This window comes from Cyclopterus lumpus, chromosome 23, assembly GCF_009769545.1.
Source record: "Cyclopterus lumpus isolate fCycLum1 chromosome 23, fCycLum1.pri, whole genome shotgun sequence".
In the NCBI taxonomy this organism is placed as follows: Eukaryota; Metazoa; Chordata; class Actinopteri; order Perciformes; family Cyclopteridae; genus Cyclopterus; species Cyclopterus lumpus.
This window is the reverse complement of record NC_046988.1, coordinates 968,936-974,935: the sequence shown is the minus strand read 5'-3', so window position 1 is coordinate 974,935 and position 6,000 is coordinate 968,936.

Below are 6,000 nucleotides of genomic sequence, written 5' to 3'. Positions count from 1 at the left end.
CCCACTACTTAAATAATGAGTGCTCAATATTTTTCCAAAAGTTACAGATAATGCACAAGAAGCTCTATGTATCTTCTCAAATTACTTACAAATATAGTTTTTTAAAACTTGTTTTCACTTTCAAAAAGACGGTCTTATACTTATATTAAGAGACTAGCCTTGCTTGATCTACATAGTAATATTATGCAAAACGTAATTTTTTTTAAAGTGGATAAAGATATCTTTACCTCATGCCAGAAATGCTGTGTAAGAGTATATTATACTGAAGTTTATCTGCATCGTCTCCATATTCCATATAGGCAAAATATAACATATACAACATTTAACATAATGCTAAGCATTTCTAAAATGTTCTTTTCTCTCAAACCAGTGTTGGAACAGTAGAAATAGTTTGATGACATTTGTGTCCAGTTTGAAGTGTTTTACATCAGTGGAGTCAGGTGGCTTTTAGGATGTTGAACCCATTACCAAGATATCATCGACCTTGTTCCCCAGGTTTTGACATTTATAACTGATTCATATATATATTTACTTTATATATATAACTGTAATACTTAAAAATATTTAACTTTTCCGTTTCTTCAGTACATAGTATACAAGGACGAACAAGAATACAATATTTGTTTGCTTCTGATTCATGTCCAGTACCGCTTATGAAATTAAATTAAATTAAAATCATTTGCTGTTACAACCTCCAGTTTAAAAAAATAATTTAAACATAATAAATAATAATAATATAATACATAATTCCAACATAATTTCAACTATTTATCTTTAGCACAAAAAAATTGAATGACTTGTTTTACTGTGTTTACAAAGATCTCCATCCATCCATCCATTATCAGCTCTTATCCGGGGTCGGGTCGCGGTGGCAGCAGGTTCAGCAGGCCGACCCAGGCTTCCCTCTCACCCGCAGCACTTTCCAGCTCATTCTGGGGGATCCCGAGGTGTTCCAAGGCCAGCCGGGAGATATAATCCCTCCAGCGTGTCCTCGGTCTTCCCTGGGGCCTCCTACAAAGATCTCTTTAATGTAATTTTTTCCATAGCTCTCATCCTGTGACCTCCAGTTCAGACAAGAGGACCACACGGTGGCTTAGTAGCCAGCAGAATTCTGCCTTGTCACCGTGGCGCATCAGCAGGGCCAAGGCATGAGGCATCAGACACCTCCAGGTCCAATGGACCCTATGAGACGTGAAGTCACAAAGACTCTGGGGAGGAAGCAGAGTTAATAAGGTGCAATGAAGAGATGTAAATTCATCCATAAGGAGAGAGAGAAGAGGAGATAGGTGCTCAGTGTATCCTAAAACATCCCCCAGCAGCCTATAAGCCTATAGCAGCATATCAAGGAGCTTGACCAGGGCAAACCTGATTCAGCCCTAACTATAAGCACTATTAAAGAGGAAAGTCTTAAGTCTATTCTTAAATGAGGTGACTGTGTCTGCCTCCCGGACTGAAAGTGGAAGCTGGTTCCATAAAAGAGGAGCTTGATAACTGAAGGCTCTTGCTCCCATCCTACTTTTTAGGACTCTAGGAACCACAAGTAGCCCCACATTTAGTGAGCACAGCTCTCTAGTGGGGCAATATGGTACTACAAGCTCCTTAAGATATGATGGTGCATCACCAATCAAGGCTTTGTAGGTGAGGAGAAGAATTTTAAATGTGATTCTTGATTTTACAGGGAGCCAGTGCAGAGCAGCTAATACAGGAGTAATGTGATCTCTTTTCTTAGTTTTTTCACAGTTCCCCTCATCTGCCCAACCCCGTCTTCACCAAGGTCCGTCCTCTGAAACCAGCACATGCAGCACAAGATAACACGACTGTAATTGCCTTTTAAATTGACAACCTCTGCTTGAAGTAAATACTTCAATTTAAAGGGGTGACTCTATTACTTTCATCTGTGGCCCCCTTTAGTACCGTTAACGTGCCTGATGTGTAATTATGAATATGAGACAAACACGTGAGCGCTCATTCCATTGTTTCAACATGGAACTCCAGTTGTCAGCTCAGAAACCAGCATAAATGAGCCAATTTCAATTGTTGACCACTAATGAAAAAGTTCTCTTATGTCCTTCGTCATTTCAGCTGAGGGTGATTACCCATTCCAAAAGGAAATGAAGTCACTCTGCTGTTTTTGTGCATATAGTTTATAAGATGGCCTCAAACATACTCATTTCTGATTGGCTGGCAGGTGTTAGTTGCAATTGTATCAGGACACACCCTACATGGTTTCAGTGAGCAGCTTCTAAAGCCCCTCCCCCCTGGACAAAAAGCCTACTGACACCCTTAACAGCTGGCTCTTGCCTTCATGGGGAAAGGCTCCAAACCACATTCAATTCAATTCAGTTTATTTTGTATAGCCCAAAATCACATACATACATTCAAGGTATTCATCGGCTCCAGCCTCCTGTGCTGACCTCCAGACACGTTGTTTGGCTGGTTCAGGAACGCCTCCTGCATGGCTCATGTGTGATGAGGAGCAGGGATCATTATTCAGGGACAATCTCAAATGACTCTCAAGACCTCATAACATTTCAGGGAAACAATGGCGGTAAGTCCGTGTGAGTGAAAGCAGTAATATCGCAGGGACAAGCAGGCGAAGGGTTACGCCCGTCTGATCAATCACACGACTCCGATAAGAGCGTATTGGAATCAGACACGTGTTTAGCATTTACACCACTGCTTTCACACTGGTTTGATAACTCAAAAGCAGCTCCACACCCACCACGGGCCTGAGAATAATACGAGATGTCTTCCACCGATTACATCTAGCATCCCACCATTTTCCTTCTTCTTCTGTTGAGTTTTATGGCGGTCGGCAGCCATAAGCATTACTGCCATCTGCTGGACCGTCCTACTGGGCCTTAAGGTAATTTACCACAAACTATATGTGCTAAAGAGGATCAAGAGAAGACCTAGTATGTGCAGAAGTGTTTATAGCCGTGCAGAAGAGTTGTGTAAAGAATAAATCTTCTGCCGGTCTGTGGGTCATGGTTCTGCTTCCTCCCCGGAGTCTTTGTGACTTCACGTCTCATAGGTCGATGTGTCCTTGAGCAAGACACTTAACCCTGCATTGCTCCCCGTAGCTGTGTTTACGGTGTATAATGTAAAGTGTCTTTGAGTATCTAGAAAAGCACTATATAAATTAAATGGATTATTATAGGTCCATTGGACCTGGCTGTGTCTGATGCCTCCTGCCTGGTGAGCCGGCCTCCTGCCTTGCCCCTTGGAAGTTTTCCCTGATTCGATGTGAGGTCCTGGGACAGGGATGTCGTATGTGTACCGAGAGCTTCTCAAGTTTTCTTTTTTTTTTACCTGACATGTTCGATTTGTTGTTTGTTTGCTCTTTGTCTTTCTATTAAGTTTTGTTTTGTATGTCTATGCCTTATGTAAAGCGTGTTTGTGTGTTTTGAAAAGCGCTATATAAATTAGATGTATTATTATTATTATTATTAATAAATATGAAATGTGAAATAATGTTACTGTCCATTCATTGTTGGATTAATTTGAAGACAGCTGAATCATGGAAACCGCAATACATCCAGAGCAGTACTAATAATATGTGGAGTAAATAGGCAATAACAGAAAACTCGAACTCCCTTTGCAAAGACTGAAATAAAAATAAAAATAAAGCAAACTGTACTTCAGTAGAGTGATACGATCAATGAGTACTAAACCTTTCTCAGTTTTGATAGTGTGGCTCTCGGGTGGAGTAGATCCTTCAAGCTCCATGTCACAAGAGGGAACCTCCACAAGCCAATGGTCTCCCTGCCATCTCATCTCGTCTTTGGACACACATGTATATTAGCTTTGTCACATTTGAGTCATTTGGTTATCTTTAGTCCAATTTTATTCAGTGAGATGTTTGTCTCATTTTGAATTTGCATGACTTTTAGCATTCTGAAGTTACAGCTGCCACTACATCTTGGATGTGTATGATTACCATGGTTACGTCAGGTATGGTTCCTCTAACCTCAGGTTCACTGTGTGGTGATTAGTGTGTGCTACGTTGATTAACTGATTAATATAAACTGAAATAGAAAGGGCCTTAAGACGACAGCTGCTCTTTTTGCAGTTGGGGGCTCATTGGAGGCTTAACTCACTTTTCTTTCTATCTTTTCTTCTGCTGCATATAATGTTGATGAATATTTCAGAATGTTCTTTAAACTTTATTGTTCTCATTCTTCTGGGTCTCTAACTGATATTGAATTGAAACAATGTCAGAAGTATTTGGTGCAACTGCTTGTACACATGTGAAACATGACATGTTACAAAGCATTGAAAAAAAACATGCAACTAGTGTTATTATTAGTTTGACAATTAATAGTTCTAGTTCATTACTTTATTATGAGATTATTAATATTGAACTTGTTTTATGTATTGATTCTCTTTTACTTATTTCAATACAACGCATTGATATTGGGCCTCATTCTCTGGCTGTTAAAAGTGGAACCAAAATGGAAGTTCCTTAAACTTGCATTTCTTCTAAAGGCCATAAGGGGGCGACTCATCGGAGTGAATCTGAAGTCCAATTAGAAAATGACCCTCTACTTCTCACTTGATTAATCCCCTCAGTAAATATCGTCTTCAATACAGCGTGATGTTCATTTAGTAAATTATGATCCCATCTTTGTGACTTCACGTCTCATAGGGTCCATTGGACCTGGAGGTGTCTGATGCTGGTGAACCGGTCTCACGTTGGCCCTGCTGATGCCCCGCCCCCCCTCCTCTCTACCTCCTTCTGTTTCATGGATTGGAGTTCCATTCATACATTGTCATATTCATGTAATGTGTTTATGTAACTCTGTAACTCTGTTCATTCTGTACACATGACATCTATTGCTTCTGTCCATCCGGGGAGAAGGATCCTCCTCTGTTGCTCTCCTGAAGGTTTCTTCCCTTTTTTCCCTGTGAAAGGTTATTTTTGGGGAGTTTTCCTGATCCGATGTGAGGTCAAAGGTCAGGGATGTCCTATGTGTACAGATTGTAAAGCCCTCCGAGGCATATTCGTAATTTGTGATGTTGGGCTAAATAAAATAAATGAATTGAATTGAATTTAGAGTCAAATAGACCATAAAGCAGGGTATGCTTTGGTCGGAGGCACAAGGTGATTGACAGGGCACTACCGTGGCATTGTCAAGTCTGGCAGTTGTAATGTGAGCCCTTTAACCCTTTCACTGTGTTTTCAGTTCATGGACGTAAGACACCCTCTCGTGTCACTTCTGGTTGAAAAAAAACCTAAATTGTCGATCACAGACCACAAACCAATGGATGATGTCATGCTGACGACTTCTTACCACAGTCTGACAGTGTCAGTCCCTTCACCTTGGGCTGGCTATGCGATGCTCGTTTAAAGGAGCACAAACAGGGCCCTGGAAGTCGTGCTGTAATATCCTGGAGCCTTTCTCCAGACCTCGTCCTTCCAACAATTCAATACACTCCCCTTTTGCAGTTTGATGCTTGAGCAACAGCTTTCGAGCAAGTTTAGTGTCCCTGACCGTCAATTAGGAGCAGACCTCATTGACACACATCAAAAAATCCTGCCATCCAGTGCTTTCAGTAATTGGCATGACAGTTTATCATTATCCATGAAAACCGCTGGGTTTTGCGAACACGTGGCTGTTTTGATGGTCCTCCACCACTCGAGTGTCACTTAGTTTTGTACAGCTGTTTGTTTCCATGCGATTTTTTTTTCTTTCCGAAGGCCAAATGGTCATTTCACTTTAATGAGCTCACCGTTCTGCAAAACACAAAGCAGCAGGTGTGGAGAGCCAGGTTCCAAAGGCTGACCGAGAGTTTCAACCAAGGCTATCAAAGACAATAGTGTTACTTTTTAACGAATAATTAAAACAAGTATTTTATGTTTGTACCTTTTTACATTTTGGGGATTTTTTAGGATTCAAAACCTTGTAATTTATTGTCAATGCTAATGCTTTTATCTAAATCTTAACATTTGCTTAACATCCAAAAGGCACATTTAGATGTATATTTTGTCTAAGCGTA